This window comes from Melitaea cinxia, chromosome 15 (assembly GCF_905220565.1).
Source record: "Melitaea cinxia chromosome 15, ilMelCinx1.1, whole genome shotgun sequence".
NCBI lineage: Eukaryota > Metazoa > Arthropoda > Insecta > Lepidoptera > Nymphalidae > Melitaea > Melitaea cinxia.
Window position 1 is genome coordinate 16197858 of NC_059408.1, and position 23046 is coordinate 16220903.

Consider the following 23046-nt stretch of genomic DNA (forward strand, 5'->3'; position numbering starts at 1 on the left):
TGTTATTTAGTGTTTTGAGCGTTCTGATACAATCTAATCTATACAGTTCTAATAATATCAAGACGAATGATGACGCGTTGGCGCAGCAGTCATTGTATATTGGACTAGCGGTTACGGGTTAGATCCCCGCATATGACAAACGTTTTTTTGGTTTTTTTATATCACTAGGTCGGCAAACAAGCGTACGGCTCACCTGATGGTAAGAGATTACCGTAGCTTATAGACGCTTGCAACACCAGAAGCATCGCAAGCGCGTTGCCGACCCAATCCCCAATCCCCCCAGGAGCTCTGGTCACCTTACTCACCAACAGGAATACAATACTGCTTGAAAACGGTATTATTTAGCTGTGATCTCCTGTAAGGTCGAGGTACCACCCCAGTCGGGCTGCTCCATATTTTGAGCAGGAAATTCCTGCTGTGCCCTACCTCAGTTATATCCTCGGCTATATGAATATTTGTCGTGGTCTGGGCATATGTGCTTGTGTATTGTTTGTGTTTCCAGACCCTCGACGTCGGAGAAAATCCTACCGGGGCGTTGAGAGAAGCGCTTATTAATAAAAAAACAGTTACGCTTTTGATTCCCTCTCGGAGCAGATATTTGTATTAGTAAAAATATTGATACACACTGATATACTAGAATATATTCAATTTATTCTACATACTCGTATCTACTCATAAAAATGGTTTCAAAGTGTCTTGAATGTACCTGTTGATTATTTTTTGAATTAAACCTGTAAAAAAATTGTTGTAAATACAAGCTGCGCCACAAGGTTTCACCCGCGTAATATCTGATTCCTTGGGAATGTCGGGATAAAAAGTAACCTATGTGTTATTCTAAATTTAAAGCTATCTACGTAGCAAGTTTCATCAAAATCAGTCCATTAGTTTTTGCGTGAAAGAGTAACAAACATATATACAAACATACATACATCCCTACAAATTTTCACATTTATAATGTCGCTTCAGGGTGTAATATCCCACTGCTGAGCATAGGACTCTTTCCCCATGTAGGAGAAGGATCAGAGCTTAATCCACCACGCTGCACCGATGCTATAAGTAGTAGAATTAGTAAACGAAATCAACTTTCATTTAAAACAAAAATAAAGTGTAAGTATTGTATATATATATATATATATCTTTAAAATTAATTTCGGTTATTACGTACCGTAGCAATTATGTAACTTTACCGTCTTATAATGGGATACTAAATGGATTTGAATGTAGTTAATGATAGGGAATGGTGTTTTTGATGGGGGAATTATAAACTTAATAATTATAAGTAACAATCATATAGCCATTATATTACTTATTTATACATATACAACCACTCAACAACCGTTTTGTAGTGTGTGTGCCGTATAGGCGCCTACACACTGACAGATAACTGGTTCGATTCCCGCTCGGGATGGATATTCGTATTTACAAATACTTCCTGTGTATATATGCACCAAGCCTAGGAGAGCACATTGTGCTATCGGTCCTAGTTGTTATGTTATCATATACACTTGATATAGCGATTATTACTCATAGTAGGGAATATATCCGCCATCCCTCAATGGAGCAGCATTGTAGATTAGGCTCCGATCCTTTGCCTTCATGAAGAATTTCCTACACGAAGGAAGGTGTCTATGCCCAGCGGTGGGACATTACAAATTAAATCGAGATTGTATGTATGTATGCAATATTCTATCAAAGACGTTATTGTAGTTGTATAGTGACTGCTTTGGTCTTCGTTCAGTTGGGTGTGATCCTGGTTTCCGTCACAAGGTTTTTGTTTGATTTCGTCTTTAATTAATGGGCTAAAATTTGTTTAAACATATTTTTTTGTTCTAATGTTTACGCGAATTTTACGCATGATAATGAAAAATCTTTTATTTATATGTAGTTTTTTTAAGACGGGTGTTACCTAGAACAAAGGCTTTAACTCGAATCTTTGAATCAAATAACCGTGTGTATATCCTTACTAATATTATAAATGTGAAAGTAACTCTGTCTGTCTGTCGCACTTTTACGCCAAAACTACTGAACCGATTTAAATGAAACATTAGCTTGACATAATATTGTAGTACATATTGTTTTATTTTCTTTATTTAAGGGATTGTACTCCATAAGGACTACGCCAATCTATAAGAACATCACACATGTTACATACAAGAAAATCAATGAGGTCGTCGTCGTTTACTCATGTTAGTAAAGATTGTTATAATCACGTAATATGAGATTTCATTTATCTCATTTGCGACAGACAGATCTCGTCAAACATAAGTCTAATAATTAATTAAAACATTTTTTTTTAAGTTTTTAGGCTACATTGTCAATATTATCACGCTTATCATTAAACAGATCACTTTTGATTTTATTAAAAACTCTTGTGCTAGTAGTTCGTGTTTCAAAATACAGAAATAACTAAGTTATATACAAACTTTAGCTCCCCCTCAACCCCCTTTACGTAGTAAGTTTCCTTAAAATTATTTCATAGCAGACAAGTCATATTTATAGTCTACCTGTATTATATATTTCAACTTTATAGATAGACTAGCTATGCGCGCGACTTCGTCTGCGTGGAATTTAACAAAAGAGTTATTGTTCAGTTCGCAGAGTTTTAAAATATATAAATTTCTAAAATAAAAGTAGCCTAAGTTACTACTTATTAAATCGGCAATCTGCTGGTAAAAGTCTGAAGAACAAACAGACAGACAGACAAAAATTGTAAATATGTTATTTTGGTATATGTACCGTGTATACATCCATATACATTTAGAAAAAGCTGTTATTTTAATATTACAAACATACACTCAATTTTATTATTTGTGTAGACAAGTACCTACTAGACTTATCATCATCATCATCATCATCATCATCATCATCATTTCAGCTTATTACAGTCCACTGCCGGACATAGGCCTCCACAAGTTCGCGCCAAATATGACACGAACTCATGTCTTTTGACTATGGAGTCACCACGCTTGGCAGGCGGATTGGTGACCGCAGGGCTGACTTTGTCGCACCTAAGACGCTGTTGCCCGTCTTCGGCCTGCGTATTTCAAAGCCAGCAGTTAGATGAATATCCCGCCATCGGTGGGCTTTATAAGTTTTAAAGTGGTAGTGAAACTATGCTATCCCTTATGAATATGGGCAAAACACATGAGTTCGCGCCATTTTTGGCGCCATTTTGGGAACACCCTATGTCCAGAAGTGGACTGTGATATACTGAAGTGTGTGTGATTGATACCCAAGGGAAATTGGGATTAATTTTTTCTATATTATGTTCTATAACATATTGATAAAACAATTTTTCAAACAAACACTTAAAACACAAGTCCAAATATGCGTATCTCGTTACAGGAGACTGTTAATAATAAAACAAGAAAAACAACTAATTTCCACATCAAACAACTTATAAACAATTCATCCTACACATATTGAAAAATATTTAGAATACCGGAACCCGAATGAGTTAACTTATACCCTGAGGCAACAATTTTGTACCCGACCGCATTTAAGTTCTTAGCAAACATTTTTAACGTGTCTGAGGGGCGCCTTAGACACGAGTACTTGTCAAAACGTCTTTTGAACCCAAATTTATTGGAAATTATACCATACCGCTTAAAAAATAAGGTTTAAATTCAAACGTTCTAAAATCTATATCCGTTCGATAGAAATGAAATAACTGATTTTTAAAAATCTATTCTAGATCAATGTCATACGGTTTAAATTTGTTTATTTTTTATGTATCTTAAGGTTGTGCTATTCGTGCATTGTTATTGAACAAATAAACAGATGTACAGTTGATTTTTTTAGTGTTTTATTTAAATAATTTATTGATTTAAGTTTTAATGTCTGATGCGCTTATAATATAAAACAACTTTATTGTTACCCAATCTCTGGAGTAAAAATATTTATTATATTATATATTACTAATAATAATATAACTATTATTTAGTTATTTTTAGGCCCATGGCCAGTTGAAGCATTTAAAACACTCCAGGGTTATGTCTAGCATGTATCCGATCCTATGCTACGATTATACGCAATAAATATGAAATAACAATATCGTAATATATTTTTATTTTTTATTTATTTATTTTATACTTTATTGTACACCACAAATATATTACAAATAAAGCATAAAGATAGTTACAGACAGTGAAGTACAATGGGCGGACTTATGGCTAATTAGCCATTTCTTCCAGACAACCCAGAATTATGATTCCAGAAATATGATTTCCAGACAACCTAGAATATGACAGATAATAAAAATATTTAAAGTAATGATCCATAAAAAAACTTTCGTGAATCTTAATGACTCCGTTCCGTATATCATATTGCTATTTATCTAGATGGGAAAGATAAGTATGGATAAAATCAAAATTAAAATAAAAAAAAACTTTATTCAAATAGGCTGCAAAAACAATCGAAGCATTCGAATCGTCATTTCACAAATTAAAAAGTAAATACATATTAACCACCGATTCACCGATTATTAACACCGATTCTTAATGTCGATTCTGCAGAGAAGAATCGGCAAGAAACTCCGCAGTTACTCTTTTGAAAATAACATCAAAACTGTTTTTTAGAACAAAATTAGTAATATCTTGCATGAAATAGAGCGTCACTAAGTCTGCACATTTTATACAAATAAATAAAATTGGGTTGTCTATTTGTAATATTAAAATAACCGCTTTTTACTAAATTTATATATTATGTATACGGTACATATACCAAAATAACATTTTTTACAATTTTTGTCTGTCTTTCTATCTGTCTGTTTGTTCCGGTCAATCTCTGAAACGGCTGGACCAGTTTTGCTGCGACTTTCACTGGCAGATAGCTGATGTAGTAAGAAGTAACTTAGGATACTTTTATTGTAGAAATTTATTTATTTTATAGCAAAAAAGTTATTATTCAGTTCAATGCGGACGAAGTTGCGGACACAGCTAGTCAACTATACAACAACATACTTTTGACAGATCACTGCGAGTTGCTTTTACTCTATGGGTGCACTCAAAGAACCATAAAGACTTGTCATGTTTACGTCGCTAATGCAAATACGTTCAGATCTTGTTATAACAGCCCTTGAAGGGTGCATTTTATTACGTCCACCCTTTCGATATTAGTCATGCATTTTCAGTGAAGAGTATGACGATGGCCGAAATGTGACGCATTTGCCAAATGTGCAATGTTCAAATCAGGATAATGACAGAACAATCATTCCTCCTTCATACCCTCTCCATTCTATATGACATTGGCGAAATCAATTAACTGGGTAAATTAAATCAAATTAACTGAAATAGGTTACAGCAGGAAATATCCTGCTCAAATCTGGAGCAGCCCGACTGGGGCACCTCGACCTTACAGAAGATCACAGCTAAATAATACTGCTTTCAAGCTGTGTTTTGTTCCACTGGTGTGTAAGGTGACCAGAGCTCTAATTTACTAATGTAATTATATATAATTGTGTTTGCTCGCAGACGAAAAAAACCGACTTCAATTACATCGACAAGTAATACAACGTAAGTAGATGAAAAAAATTAACAAACGATTTCCCTCGATTTTCCTGGGATTCCATCAACAGATCCTTGTTTTTTTATTATGCTACGTGATTGGATAATCTTAGGATACCTCTTTTCCAACAAAAAAATAATTATCAAATACGGTTCATAAACGACAAAGTTATCCCCGAACATACATAAAAAATGGATGCGGTCGAATTGAGTAACCTCCAACTTTTTTTAAGTTGGTTAAAAAAGGCGGTCTTAGCACTTAATAGCGAGAAATATATTATTATTATTTATTTATTATAATTCATATTGCGAATGTATATATGTGCATGATTCTCTATCTGCATATGTAGCGTTTGATAATTCAAAGTCAAGTTCTTATTTTATTTTTATTATAGTGCTTGTGAACAGTAGAAACTTTTGTTTTAAGGTTAGATTTGTAACAAGTTTTATGATACTGACTTTATACAATGGGTCTTTTAAAAATAGTCACGACTTCTGGCCAAAGAGCAACGTTGTAAAGCGGTAGTGGTATCAGAACTTCACGGATATGTAAAATAAAATTTAAGTATAAAATACACGTAGATTAAAGTTTTTATTGAATGTTATGCTTGATAAATAAATTGTTTATTGTGATTTATTTTAGCCGACTTCAAAAATGTGGAGGATCTCAATTCAACTGTATTCTTTATTTATAAATATTTAAGTTCCATTTACAAATAATTTATTACTTGATATGTTATAGGTACGTTTTTAATATTAGAATTATAACTACATTTTCAATACTCTTCTCCTTGTCTAGTCTCAAACTGTCGTAATATCAATACGAAGACTTAGGAAAGACCACATTTTAGCAGAAACGGTATATTAATAACATTGAAACAAGAACAAGTATTTTATGAACACTTAGTTGTATTTTGAGAATTTAGACGTTTTGAAAATAAATAAAATTATTTACCACTTAAATTTAATCTCAACGACACTAATTAATTTATTTCATGTCTTCTCCATTATTATTATTATTATTATTATTATTATTATTTTTTTTTTTTTTTTTTCGCAGGGTAACCCATTTACGGGTGATATCCAGGATGCCCGGGTAGGCATTCCTAGACCGTATGTCGGCTTAGCATTTGGGGGTGCACTACCGACCAAAACCCCTGCGGGAGCCTTCTTCTCTCCTCCTTCCTCTCCTTCTTCTCCATTATATTCCAATGCCATCCGTGCTATTTTGGCATTGTTGAAAGTCATTAATCGATTTAATAATGCGCTAATTAAACTAAGAGACTCCTATTGTATTGCTTAAAATCAGGCCCTATTTAAAAATAACGCATGCCATTTCTTACCTCCATCTAGTCAATGCATCCTTCGATCCGTACGATCAAGTTTCTGCTCAGAATACATTATAATGCAATTTCCACTTTATAACCCGGATAACACCTGCATGTCTGGTAATAAGACTTGTACAATAGAATTGGCACTTTGCTACAGAATATTTGATATGAAAATTGGCTTCGATTTGAAACTTGTTCAAATATTGTCGAATAATACATGAAGTGGGCACTTTACATTGCCCTTACACATTGTTTGGTTTTTTTAGAATTTTTTCAATTTTGTTGCTATCTGAATTATGTTATTTTTTTATACAATGATAGGCTTGCGTTTTGCCACTATTTCACCTGATGTTAGGTGCAAATGCGGTCTAGGATGGAGCACGCTTACCTAGAAGTAACCTATTCACTTGCAACTTAAATATCCCCAGGATATAGTTTTCCGGAAACACAGACGCTGGTAGAGATTTCCATTCTTTGACCATACACACTAAGAATGTACTAGCGAATCGCTTAGTGAGTATAGTGGGAATGTCAACCATATAAGGGTGGCGTAACGCAGTGCGTCTGCTTGTTATATTATTGAGTTAAAGAATTGATGATTTGAATTAACGTATGGTACTTACATATCCCTGATAGCAATCGTTAGTCATAGTATGGAATATATTCGCCAACCCGCATTAGAGCAGCGTGGTGGATTAAGCTCTGATCCTTCTCCTACATGGGGAAAGAGGCCTAAGCCCAGTTGTAGGATATTACAGGCTGAAGCGTAATTATATATCTAGCATACATTTCTATTTTACAAAAGGTTCGTTTTCAGGTTTCTGCTCACTATTCTGGCATTATAATAGTGGTAGGTTTTATAAATATTTATGATCGCGGGTTCGATCCGTCCGTAACGGATTTTTAAGCTTACACTAATGTTTGTTCGTTTTCTAGATCCTTTAGTCTTATCAACATAAGTCACGCAGTTTGTAATATTATTGGTCCTAGCTTTGATTAAAAGAACATAAAATATATTGTAAGTTTTCTTTTTTTGTACGGTTGTTATCCGTCACTCCGTAGTAGCAGCGTGGCAATCTTTATTCTGCATGGAGAGAGGACGTTTGCTCGGCAATTACATAGACTATAAATTTAGTGCGGTGCATATATTTTTTATATCCTGAACGAGATGAAAAAAAGTTAAAAACTAAAACAAAAATTATAACTAAAAAAATGAAGTACATCACTCCACGTCCTTTGGAAGGCGCCACATTCATTACAATATGACATATACGGGCATAGCCTTTAACTAGCGGACAACTAAGACGCTTCTAATGATATTTCATTTGCTAAAATACGACAAGCAGTTTGGAAGATATGAGAGAACAGATGGACTCATATATATGAACTGCTAAAATTATGACTCTCCTTTTTGCTTTGTCGTAGTCGGGTAAAAATCGTGTACATTATATGCACAACCAGATTCCGATATATTTTTTCTCAAAATTACCATTAAACCCCTGTGTATTAGTAACAGTTAGTTTTATTGAGCGATGGGTAAACGCTGTGTGTTGTCAGGTGCAATTTCTCGGCGCCGTCTGCGTATGAGTTCTTTGAAAGTTTACGTTTAATAAAATCTTCATGTTTATTACATAGCCCACAGAATTAGCAAGTTGAAGTGGCAGTGGGCTGGTCATCTGTGTCACAGGACCGATGGCCGTTGGAGTAGACGGGTCCTGGAGTGGAGACCGCGTCTTGGCAAACGCAGTGTGGGACGTCCTCCGGCTCGTTGGAGCGACGATCTACGTAAGATTGCCGGTGAGGGCTGGATGAGGATTGCGGAAAACCGGGATGTCTGGCGCGAACTTGGGGAAGCCTATGCCCAGCAGTGGCCATAGGCTGAAGTGTGTGTCATGTTTATTAAACATCGGCGATGGCTTTTAACTATGCTGATGTAAAAATGTACTTTATGTTCCATCAGTCTCTGTGGATGACATCGTTAATTTAAAGCGCACAATTTTATTTATTTATATTATTTACATTTTTTAAATGAAAAGTCTGGTATATAATATCTGAAGAACTTAATTATATATAAAAAATTAAACCAAGGATTAAATTTATGGTGTAATTTATTTCGTCGTTTTTGAGAAGAGATTATCAACTCTTCACACTGTTGGATCATTTTCAACATTCCCTATTTTTAAAAGAAAACTCGCTTTTACGTAAAAAAAAACCCTAAACAAAGTCTGTGATCCAATGGAAAATTATAATCTAACAAACTGTATGTCAGATTAGAAACAAAAGTCAATAAGCCTATGTCATCTACAACGTAGTCAAATATCGGTAGTTTTAAAACGTGGTAAGTTGCGTAAAATCAAAATGACTTAGGTTTTTTTAAATTAAATTATAATATAAACATAATATATATATCTTATCTTATGGAACTGCGACCGTAGAAATTGTTGTGGCAGAATGTAAGTACAACTAATACACATAAATGATACAAAAAAAAAGTATTCTTATTTTGTAACAATTTCCAATAAATTGTAGACTTCCCAATTTGTCCACTTGTATATCATTGAAATCGGCTACGTGCTTTTACAGGAAATCGGAAAATCAATTACTGAAAATTTCACTGAACCTACTTCAGATTCGTTTTTGAATAAAAATAAAATATATTCCATTCGGAAATCCGGTATAAAATACATTTCAGATAGAAATACTTACAATGTTTATTTATAAAAATTGTAATAATAAAAAGTACAAAAACGCTGGGAAATACAGCAAAAATAAATTAAAACAAACAAACCAACAATTTTCTTATTTAATTGGAGTTCAAAAGCAGATTACAATGACTATTTAATGTTTTAATTAATTATAGTCATACATTGTCCATACAATCTACTGTGTGGTTACGGTACTAAAGAATATAGCCACCTCCTCTGTTCCCGTGAGTGTCGTAAGAGGCGACTAAGGGATAACACAGTTCCGCTACTACCTTCGAACTTAAAAAGCCGACCGATGGCGGGATAACCATCCAACTGCTGGCTTTGAAATACACAGGCCGAAGACGGGCAGCAGCGTCTTCGGTGCGACAAAGTCAGTACTGCGGTCACCAACCCGCCTGCCCAGCGTGGTGACTATGGATAAAACACATGAGTTCACGTTATTTTTGGCGTAAACTTGTGGAGGCCTATGTCCAGCAGTGGGCTGTATAGGCTGTAATGATGATCGTCCATACATAACAAATTCATACATATATCCTGCATGAAATCCAAGTGTAGTTTGACACTTATTTAAGGCTACTGTATTGTCAAAAAAAGAAGGTTAGATAATAAACTGTAAAAATTATAACATGACAATACAATCCTCACATAAACAAAAAACATTAAGAAACAATTCTTACCATAACCATTATGTAAATATTTTAATATGCGCGCCCCAAGACATCAGATGCGACTAAAAATGCATCAAGTTAGAAACGGACCCCTAAGAAAGGCCCCTCGCGAAGTGCATACATTAACTAACAAGCAGACAAACAAACAAGTGCCGAGGGAGATTTTATATTTGCATACTTATCGAATCGCGTCTTCGAGATGACACCCCCTCACATGAAACTGTTCAAGATTAAAGGGATCTTAGATACCTTAAACTACGTAACTACGCGACAAAGCGTGATGTGTATAATTTGAAATTATTTCAGTTCCATACTAAAATTATACCAATGTATTTATACATAGTATAATTATGAGTATATATCTCTATATATATAAAAGCGAAAGGTCACTCACTCATCACGAAATCTCCGAAACTATAACACCTACAAACATGAAATTTGGCAGGTAGGCTCCTTATAAGACGTAGGCATCCGCTAAGAACGGATTTTATGAAACTCGACCCCTAAGGGGGTAAAACGGGGGTTGGAAATTTGTATGAAAGTCCTAAGTTTTTGAAGTAAGAGACTTGAAATTAAAAATGTAAGCTCTATAGACGATAAAAAGGTGTCCAAATAATGTATCTTTAGAAATCAACTCCTTTTTGGGGTTAAAACGGGGATCATAGGTTGACTCACTGATCACGAAATCTCCGAAACTATAACACCTACAAACTTGAAATTTAGCAAGTAGGCTCCTTATAAGACGTAAGCATCTGCTAAGAACTGATTTTACGAAACTCGACCCCTAAAGGGGTAAAACGGGGGTTGGAAGTTTGTATGAAAGTCCTATGTTTTTGAAGTAAGAGACTTGAAATTTAAAATGTACGCTCTATAGATGGTGAAAAGGTGTCCAAATAATGTATCTTTAGAAATCCATTTCTTTTTGGGGTTAAAACGGGGGATCGTAGGTTGACTCACTGATCACGAAATCTCCGAAACTATAACACCTACAAACTTGAAATTTAGCAAGTAGGCTCCTTATAGGGCTTAAACTACGGCTAAGAATGAATTTTACGAAACTCGACCTCTAAGAGGGTAAAACGGGGGTTGGAAGTTTGTATGAAAGTCCTATGTTTTGGAGGTAGGACACTTGAAATTTAAAATGTATTCTCTATAGATGGTTAGAAGGTGTCAAAATAATGTCGTTTTAGAGATCAACTCCCTTTTGGGGTTAAAACGGGGTTAGGTAGGTTGACTCGCTCATCACGAAATCTCCGAAACTATAACACCTACAAACTTGAAATTTGGCAGGTAGGTTCCTTATAGAGCGTAAACATTTGCTAACAACGGATTTTACGAAACTCGACCCCTAAAGGGATAAAACGGGGGTTGGAAGTTTGTATGAAAGTCCTAAGTTTTTGAAGTAAGAGACTTGAAATTAAAAATGTAAGCTCTATAGACGATAAAAAGGTGTCCAAATAATGTATCTTTAGAAATCAACTCCTTTTTGGGGTTAAAACGGGGATCATAGGTTGACTCACTGATCACGAAATCTCCGAAACTATAACACCTACAAACTTAAAATTTAGCAAGTAGGCTCCTTATAAGACGTAAGCATCTGCTAAGAACTGATTTTACGAAACTCGACCCCTAAAGGGGTAAAACGGGGGTTGGAAGTTTCTATGAAAGTCCTATGTTTTTGAAGTAAGAAACTTGAAATTTAAAATGTGTACTCTTTAGATGGTGAGGAAGTGTCCAAATAATGCATCGTAATCTATAAATATAAAAGAGAAAGATCACTGACTCACTCATCACGAGAACTCAAAAACAGCTGGATGGTCCATTCATCCAGGATGGACAAAGATGAAATTTGGCAGGGAGGTAGATTATAATTAGTAGACGTCCGGTAAGAACGGATTTTGCGATATTCCACCGCTAAGGGGTTTAATTGGGGTTGATAGTTTGTATGAAACATATACAGCAGGGTCGGTTTAAAGCAAAATAACCGCGTTGCAAACCTATGTGTTCAAGAAACATTTATATTGATCACTTATAACTTTTAACTGAGGTAGGGCACAGCAGGAATTTCCTGCTCAAAATATGGAGCAGCCCAACTGGGGTAGTACCTCGACCTTACAGAAGATCTGAGCAAAATAATACTGTTTTCAAGCAGTATTGTGTTCCTGTTGGTGAGTAAGGTGACCAAAGCTCCTGGGGCGATTAGGGATTGGGTCGGCAAGGCGCTTGCGATGCTTCTGGTGTTGCAGGTGTTTATAAGCTACGGTAATCGCTTATCATCAGGTGAGCCGTACGCAGTAGTACAAAAAAATATATTTTTTACAATATCTAACCTTTACGTTACTAGAATACTTTTTATTTACCCCTGTCGTCACGGAGTCGTGAAGGAGCGTTCGCTACGCTATTCTGTGGCATATAGTTACGTAGAACCATATTAAAAACTAAATTACATGCAATATATTTAAACATATTTACACTACAATACTATATTATTACAACATTATTTCATACCACAATTCTGACGAATTCAACAAACCATTTTGTTAAACGCGACGCGTTTCACGCGCACGTAGTCGCGGGCAACAGTTAGCGTATTATAAAACAAAGTCCCCAAAAATGAATGTGATCGATTCCCTCAAAATCTACGGAACGGATTTTCATGCGGTTTCATCAATGGAGAGAGGGCTTCAAGAGGAAGGCTTATAGAACGGCTAAGCAGATTATGATGAGAGTTTCACTGGAAGTTTGTCGGGAAAACTTTGTGTCACACCGATTTCAACGCGGGCGAAGCCGCGGGCACAGCTAGTATTTATATAAATGAAAGTGAATTTCTTATTGTGTTGCTAATTACAAAACTCGAAAAAGGCTGAACTAATGCATTGTTTTTTTTTTTTTTAAGTTTTCTCATACTTTGTAGAAGGTTCTCGAGGAATGTAAAATTAAGAAAATTGCAGAAAGAACTACAAAATTTCAAATAGCATAATGACGCGCTTATTTTGTAGTTAGCTAGATAGAACAACGTCTGTGGAATTATCTACTTTAAAATACAAAAAAGGCACATCCTTAGAAAAAGGAAATTTATTATTAGTCAATGTTTCGTAAAGTTCACCCAGTTCATCTAAAATAACCAATACAGTTCTCATTATCCAGACAGGTTAACTGACCGCCGCACCAATTACTGCTCTCTGCTAACATTAGCAGCCTATTTTACCATCATTAAAACAACCAATAAGGAGACTTTACACAAGTCTTATTCAAACGCACTGTAAAAACGCAATTAAACGAAACGAGCTATGTTACCATAGTTGAACCACATATTTATAAGAACAGTTTTACAAAATTACTATTTAGTTTCAAGGATAAATAAATAATGAAATAAATATCTTATAACATACACACACGGTCGCCTGTTCCTAAGTTAAGCAACTCAATGCTTGTGCTAAAGGTAACAGCCGACTGATATAACTAAATATTTTTTTATATAAATATACATAGAAATAATACATATATAAATACAAATATTACACCCAGACTCAGGTGGGAATCGAACCCACAACTTGCGGAATAGAAAGGGCCACCACAAACTGCGCCAACGGGGTAGTCATCTAGAATATTTGTGGTATTTTGTTTATGATGAGTGAAAATTTATATTACATTTATTACAAAGAAAAGTATGTATATAATTCAATCAATAATATATTTTCTGGGCTAATTTTGTTACTTCAAGAGCTAACATTTATTAAATAATTTAAATAATTAATTATATATTGGTTTATTTTGTTCATTTTTAAGTCTTGTCTAAGTTGTTTATGCTGCGGTTTGTTATTGCGGTATACAAGTTAGTGTGTAATCACGCAAAAGTCCGCATTCTAATAATGTTGGCTAAGAGCCGTTGCAATTATATATTAATATTCTTAATGCATTTCATTTTTTAACCTAACTTTTATAACAGGGTATTCATTTTAATTTTTTTACCTCAACCATTTATCACGATGTAATTTTTTTATGAAAGGTTAATATGTACTTTACGTGAAAAAAAACTTTATTTACTCTTTATCGATTATTACTTATTTGTAAGAATAACACCCTAATATATCAATAAATCAGTTTTTTGCAAATACATAAAGGTGTAATGAATTCTCATAGAAGTGGTAAACCCTCACAGTGTCATACTGATACTAAATATAAAATCTAAAATAAATATTAGCAATGTAAGCGCAAGAAATGTGTTTATTTATGACATCACATTAGAAACCTCTAAAACTATCAGTGTCCCTCTGCTATATTATGCATTTTTTATTACATATACCTTTCTCTGGAATCACTCTATTTACTAAAGAAAACCGCATCAAAATCCGTTGCGTAGTTTTAAAGATCTAAGCGTACAGACAGCGGGAAGCGACTTTGTTTTATACTATGTAATGATAAGAGTATACAAATCATAACTTAATGTTGGTGTTTAACACTTGGCGTGCTGACGCCGCGTTGGCGCAGCGGTTACAGCCATGGATTGTACCTGTTGCGCTGGCGGTTGCGGGTTCGATTCCCGCACATGACAAACATTTGTATTGGCCATACAGGTGTTTGCCGTGGTCTGGGTGTTTGTGCAGTCCTTGTGGGTCTCCCCACCGTGCCTCGGAGAGCACGTTAAGCCGTCGGTCCTGGTTGTTGTCATGTACACCTGATAGCGATCGTTACTCGTAGTAGGGAATATATCCGCCAACCCGCATTGGAGCAGCGTGGTGGATTAAGCTCTGATCCTTCTCCTACAAGGGGAAAGAGGCCTATGCCCAGTAGTGGGATATTACAGGCTGAAGCGTGTCGAAGCGTGTGCTACGGCGGCTGGGGTCGACTTTTGGACTACTTGTGAACTACTTGAAGGGTTGATTAAATAAAACCACGACAGTATTCTGATCTACGTATCGACCACCGACACCGACGTCAGATAGCTCGATCGCTCGTTTATTTAAATTACTAATCTTACATACTATACCGCGTAAATAAAGTTTTAGCGCGATCTATTTTGATCCGCACGCTATCTGTCGAGCGCTGCACTAATTTAACATACAACGATATTTAATTATACACAATATTGGTAAACGTTCTAAACAGTTGGCTACAACTACTCACTAAAAAAATAAATGATACATTACTTAATATCAACGCGAACAAACTTTATTATTATTATCATTATTATTATTATTTAATATTGTTATCTACATTTCCTTTATCACAAATTAATGCAGACACTCATTAAAACGTCGTCTGTCTCTGCTGTCAACGTCCGCAATTGATTTGTTTCCAATTACTCAAAATTGATCACGTGTGTCGTATCCGAGATAATATTAATTAGATCATTAAAAAACGTTTAGTTACAGCTTGGTTTTGTCAACTTTACCCCAATTCCCCCCAGGAATTAACAGTATTAATGTATTATTTTTTGTGTTAAAAATTGCATGTAACTATCTAAGCTATCTTAATCACTTTTATCATAAATGTTTAAGAAGCAATAATTACATACACTACTTTTCAAATATAAAACTCGACATTTCATTTTTTATAATTGTCAAACAAAGGAATGCAGAAACGTGTGTTTATATTAATTTATGTTATTCGGTTGAGTTATTACTCACAGGTGATATTACAAATTAATTTACAATTACAAAACGCAGAAACTCAAATCGATTTGATGTACTGATGAGGAGCCGTAGCCGGATATATAGACCACCAGGCCCCACTCCACTGTACCCACAATTATATAGTACATAAAAACAGCTGAGCCAGTAAGCATCTGTGTTAAAAATGAACATTTAATACAATAAAATCCAGAAATAATAATTCAAGCTCAACTCTTAGACTAAATCTGTACAATATTATTAATCATCCTAATTCGAACAATGAGAGCAATTGTGGTTGTAACAAAATGGTACCTATGTTCTGATTATTGTTATTAAATATCATTATGCTATACTTTATTAAAGATATTACTTTATACTTTTTTATACTTTATTATATTTTTATTTTTTTTATATTGTTTCTTTATTATATTTTAATATTTTTTATACTTTTTTTTAAAGAGTAACTGCGGAGTTTTTTTACTAATTCTTATCTGTAGCTCTTCATCTTTGATAATTTGTAATTACTTGACTAATTTTTTGTCTACTTATGTTGTATTACTTGTCAATGTAATTGAAGTCGTTTTTTTTTTGCGAGAAAATAAATTATAAAAATCAAAGGATATATTATAAATATAAAAATGGAACTAAATAAAACCTTCAAAAATATCAACGTTTTAACGAAAATGACTCTATTAATAACAGCAATATTGACACCTTCATTTTAACGGCCACTGAAAGAATGACATTTTGAATTTCTGTAGTTATTTCTATAATTATAATCTGTCCTATTAATTATTCTCACACAATATTGATTATAGCTTAAGCTTCAACAACCTACTAATGTTCACGATAATAATTACAAAAGAATAGTTCCTAATTCTAATAATCGATATCTGGATTTGGTAATAAGTAATGCTAACAGTGTTTTAGTGAAACAGTGTGAGTTTCCACTAGTTAAAGAAGATTCACATCACCCGGCTCTGGATATTGATTTTACTTATTTAAGGTCTAACTATCTTACGGGTGTTCCGAGGGTTGTTAAGCTTTTTAACAAAGCTGACTACAGTATTATTAATAAAGAGTTGTCTGAGGTTAATTGGCTGGAATGTTTGAATTGCTTGGATATGGAAAGTGCTGTTGAAGTTGTTTATAATAATATCAATAAAGTTATTGATACGTTTGTTCCTACTAAGGTTGTACTTGAGCATAGAAAATATCCTATCTGGTATTCTTCTTCTCTCGTCAAGGTTATAAAGGAAAAGTTAAAGTTTCATAAAAAATGGAAAATTTACGGTAACTATAGGGACTATTGTACGTTTAAGATGCTGCGTAAGAGACAAAAAACGGTTGAAAACGATTGCTATAAGAAATACATAGATCATGCTGAGAATACCATTGCTAAAAATTCTAAATATTTTTGGACATTTGTAAAATCTAAACGCCAGAATACTGAATTGCCTGATATGTTTTATCTGGATAATTTTTTTACAAGTGATGGACAAGAGATTACTAATCTCTTTAACAGCTATTTTTATTCATCCTTTGAGTCAAATTCCGGTATTTCTTCATCTAATAGTAACGACTACGATATTCATATTTGCAACAACAGTTTAAACCTGTTTTCTGTTGATATTTCTTTGTCGATGGTGGACAAATCTAAATAAAGGCAGTGGCCCTGATGGGATACCTGCTATATTTTTGAAGAGCTGTTCTGACAGCTTAAGGTTTCCCATATATTGCCTTTTTTCTAAATCTTTGCGAACATCTGTAATGCCTTCTCAATGGAAAAGATCTTATGTCATACCAATCCTTAAAAGCGGTGATAAACATAACATAAAAAATTACCGCCCTATTTCAAAGTTAAGCTGCATTCCGAAGATGTTTGAAAAGATTATATACGACATTATACTACCTATAATAAGACCTACGATCATTACCCAGCAGCATGGATTTATTAATAGAAAATCAACGGAGACAAATCTTTTGGAATACGTTGATTTTATTTCATGTGCAATGGACAAAGGTTTTCAGGTTGACGCCGTGTACACAGATTTTTCTAAGGCTTTCGATAAAATATCTCATTCGATTCTTCTTGATAAATTGAAATACATCGGTGTGCACGGTGACCTTCTGCGTTGGATTGAGTCGTACCTTGCTAACCGTAGTCAAGCAGTTACTATAAAAGGATTTACTTCATCTTTTATTCCAGTGCCATCCGGGGTACCTCAAGGATCCCATTTTAATAATAATAATAATAATAATGGGCCTTTATTATTCAACATATATATAAATGACATTACTTCAGCTTTTAAGTGCTCCAATTTCTTATTATACGCGGATGACAATAAAATTTTCAAAATTATTAAGGACAACAATGACTGTATAGACCTTCAGAATGACCTAGTTCGGTTTAGTAATTATTGTTCAGTGAACTCTTTGTTTATAAATTTGAAAAAATGCAATGTAATAACTTTTAGTAGGAAGCGTTTTTGTATAAATTATTGCTATAAACTGAATGGCGAAGTGATATCGAGGGTTGATGTGGTAAGAGATCTTGGAGTTATTATTGACTCCAAATTACTCTTTGATGAGCACGTCGATTATGTAGCTAGCAAAGCCTATCGTATGTTGGGATTTGTGCTCAGGATATCCAAGGAGTTCAAGCATGCTTTCACCCACACACTTTTGTATAATGCATTTGTTAGACCTATTCTAGAGTATGCTTCTACTGTTTGGAGTCCTCAGTACGGGTGTCATATTTATAAAATCGACCGTATACACAACAGGTACCTAAAGACTATAACAGCAATCTCTTCGGAAAATTTGAACGTTCTGATAAAACCTATGTCGGCCGTTGACCGGCGTGTTCAGCGGGATCAAGTTCTGTTGTATAATATTGTGAACCAAGTAATTGACTCGTCATATTTGGTTTCAAAATTAAATTTTAAGTGTCCACGTTTAAATTCTAGACATAAAATTACATTTGACATCCCAGCTACAAGAACAAAATTTTATAAAAACGCGTTTATTAACAGAAGTTGTGCCCAGTACAATAATTTGTTTATAAATATTGACATTTTTCATCTCTCTCTCAATCAATTTAAATTGCATGTGATGAATGATTTGATTTAATGTATCTTTGACAGATGTTATGATATTCGTGATGTTCTTCTTAATTTGATTTTATTTTTTGATTTTAATTTAATTATGATTTTAATTGTAGCTTGATACTTAATTATTTGATTTGTGATTTTTTAAACTGTTTTTTTTTTTTTAATTTATTTGTTCCATAATGCCCGTAATGATTTTTGAATTTCTTTATTGATTACTTTTTTTTCTCTCAATGACTGTTAATCAATTTATAGTAATGTTTTTAGTATTATTATTAAGTTTTTTGATATTGAACTATTGTTGTGAAGCATCTCTTCTGAACTTTGTCATATGTTCTTTTTTAATATCGGAAACTATTTTTGGTTTAGCGATACTATTGTGTTGTGTTTTCCTGTATATTTATGTAATACCGTTTGTTTCCAAAATAAAGTAAAATAAAAATAAAAAATAAAAATCACGACATTCCTTTTATACTTACATAAAATAAAAATCTGAAAGACAATATAAAATCAATTTAAAGCTTACACAGAACCCATCGATCGTCGCATTACGCTCAACGTAGACAAAGCGGCCGCATCGCAGCCCATCAGACTTCAATTGCATACGATTGGGTGGAAAAAAGCTCCGTGGAACTTTTCGCGCCATTTCAATAGCCATTATCTCGAGAACATGGTAATGACGTCATTATGTATTAAGTTACTCACGTTCCCTTCTAAACGTTAAGTAAATAACGCGTATTTTACTAAGGCCTTAGTTTCATTTTACGTCTTTGGTCTGTACTCGTACATGATGTCATAGCGCGAGTAAGCGTTTACTTTAAATGAATTACTACCTATAATACGCAAAAAGACAATTCAACCGCAGAAACAAAGTAATGTAAAAATAGTAGTAAAAATTATATAAGTAAAAATTATATGTATATAAGATTAAATAACTAATTCTTAATTCTTAATGTAATAATAATAATTCTTAATGTTTTCACTAGCTCGTTGGCGCAGATTGTTGTAGCTCTGCTTTCTGCTCCGCGGGTTGCGATTCCGGTCGATTCTCGCCCAAATCTGGGTGTAATATTTGTATTTATATATTTATATATGTATGTAATATCTCTATGTATATTTATCAAAAAAAAAAGTATTTAGCTATATCAGCCGGCTGTTACCTATAATACAAGAATTAAGTTGCTTACCATAGGGACAGACGACCGTGTGTGTATGTTATAGGATATTTTTTTTTTATATCACTTGGTCGGCAAACAAGCGTACGGCTCACCTGATGGTAAGCGATTACCGTAATAGACGCCTGCAACACCAAAAGCATCGCAAGCGCGTTGCCGACCCAATCCCCAATCCCCCCAAGAGCTCTGGTCACCTTACTCACTAACAGGAAGACAATATAAATGGTCAGTGATAAATAACATATCAGGCAGAACCAAATATAAAGAAAATGCATCTACTAATTTGTTGAATACACTAGCCACACCGAATCTCTCGATAAACTTTGTCAATGATTTTTTCTCAAACATTGGTAAACAGCTTGCGGAGAAAAATATAACCTCACAGAATGAACCACTTAACACCTTGGTAAATAAGATAAACCCGCAATCAATGGTCATGTTGCCAACTGACGAGGAGGAAGTCACTGGGCTGTTGAGGGCACTCCGTAGTGACTGTGCAAAGGGTTGGGACAACATTTCCAGCAACCTATTAAAAAAACACGAGCTCACTATAGTACCACCTCTAACATACATTTGCAACCTTGCGCTCTCTACAGGCAAATTTCCTAAGGTGTTCAAGAAAGCCATCATACACCCGATCTATAAGAGTGGGGATCGAGGCTGTGTTAATAACTATAGGCCAATAGCCGTACTTCCTGCTCTCTCAAAAATACTGGAGCGGATTATGAATAGCAGGCTTACTAATTTTCTGGAAAAAAACAATCTTCTCTCACCTGCGCAGTTTGGCTTTCGTGCGGGTAGATCCACCTCTGATGCTGTAAATGAACTTACCAACTTTATAGTATCAGAGATGGATGGAGGGCGGAAAGTCTTGGGTATATTCCTGGATATTGCCAAAGCATTTGACACGGTTTCTGTACCCCTCCTTATCCGGAAAATGGAAAATCTAGGGATTAGAGGTGTACCTCTATGCCTTTTTAAAGATTATTTGAGTGAGCGTACCCAGAGAGTTAGAATAGACGAATACATCAGTAACGAGAGTACATTGACTTATGGTACCCCTCAAGGTAGCGTACTTGGACCTACTCTATTTCTAATTTACATCAACGACCTGAGTATGCTCACCCTCCCTGGTTGCAAAATAATCAGCTTTGCCGACGACACTGCTCTCTTATTCACTGCAGATACATGGGCCGAAACATACAGGTATGCTCAGTCGGGTTTCAATACTATCTCAAAGTGGTTACGAGGAAACCTATTGACTTTAAATAGCGCGAAAACCACTTACATCACTTTCTCCTTTAAAGGCACTGTACCACAGTCTACTACTCACGCCATACAAGTTCACTCGTGTTCTGAACCACAAAACGCTACATGCGACTGCACACGCTTGCAAAAAAAAGAGACTGTAAAATACTTGGGAGTAGTGATTGATAATAATCTTAGATTTGACGAACATATAGATGCGATTAATAACAGGTTACGAAAACTTATATACGTCTTTAAAACAATAAGAAATGTCTTGGATGCTAACCGATTGAAATCTGTCTATTTTGCCCTCGCTCAATCGGTGCTAACTTATTGTATCACGTCCTGGGGTGGTGCACCGAAAACCAGACTGATTTGCCTGGAGAGAGCACAAAGAGCTATACTGAAGGTATCATTATTTAAACCGTATCGTTACCCTACTGTATTGTTATACAAAGAGTGCCAGGTCTTAACGGTGCGCCAATTGTTTATACTTGACACCCTACTAAGACAACACACACTTCTTGAATATCACCCGTCAGTGTCAGACGCCAAAAGGCGGTACAATCCTGTACAGTGTAGCAAGTTTTCCACAAGGTTCTCAAAGCGATTCTTTTGCAGCTTGGGTGGCTTTTTGTACAACAAAATCAATAGATTTCTGCCTATATACAACCTCACTAAAAATAGGTGTAAACGGAAATTAACTGACTGGTTACAGAAATTGAACTATGATGACACGGAAGCGATTCTTTCTGCCCTAACTTAGAGTACTTCTAACATACTAGCACCCATGCCCACACAACACACAAACACACACACACAAACACACACACACACACATACACACACACACACACAAGCACACACGCGTACACACACACATACACACACACTACCTAACCCATATCGTACCACGAATAACATAAAATATGCTAACCTTAGATATATAAAGTTACTATCTCATATAATATTGTTTACAACAAAATTGTTAATGCCCGTATGATGATATTTGAAATGTACTTTTTTAAGGGGTGGAGACCTGGTGTCCTGAAACACAGGCCTCGAGCCTAGCTTAGGCACCAGTCTCCCACAATATTTGTGCTCATGTTATTATGTACCTATCTAATGTCCTGTAGCAATATTGTGGTGAGAAAATAAATAAATATTATTATTATTATTATTATTAATACTGCTTGAAAACAGTATTATTTAGCTGTGATCTTCTGTAAGGTCGAGGTACTACTCCAGTCAGGCTGCTCCATATTTTGAGCAGGAAATTCCTGCTGTGCCCTACCTCAGTTTTATTTATAATGTCAAAGATACATATTTACCTCAGAATATTATCAAAAAAAAAAAAAAATTTTTTTTGAACATTTGTCTCACTAGTTTGTTAATATGCAAAATAGTATAGAACTGTTATCTAGTGTTTAAAATTTTCATTATATTATATGATGTATTAATGTTTAAAGTATCTGAACATATTATTCTTCATATTATTTCGAAATGATTTTTAACCAAAGAAAAATGCAACTTTTACAGTCTGGATTTAAGGACAACGATTGAAAGTAAAGCTTAAGATGTTTTTTTTTTCTTTTTTCAAATAATTTTAGCACACAATACGGAAGTGCTTGACTGAATTCGGAATAAATTTTGAAAAGATCTAACAAAGGCACTAACATAAAACATA

The 23046-nt window shown here is 34.6% G+C and overlaps 2 long non-coding RNA genes across 2 annotated transcripts in view; one reads left to right on the forward strand and one right to left on the reverse strand.

The window, feature by feature from the left end:
- Positions 1-23046, forward strand: part of LOC123660244 — a 286207-nt gene that overhangs the window by 184477 nt on the left and 78684 nt on the right. The window lies entirely within an intron of this gene.
- On the reverse strand, positions 1124-22095 carry LOC123660241. The gene is made up of 4 exons (XR_006744151.1): positions 21752-22095; positions 21188-21196; positions 13452-13457; positions 1124-1136 (listed from the first exon to the last, which is right to left on the reverse strand). It is a non-coding gene; the product is annotated as an uncharacterized LOC123660241 (long non-coding RNA).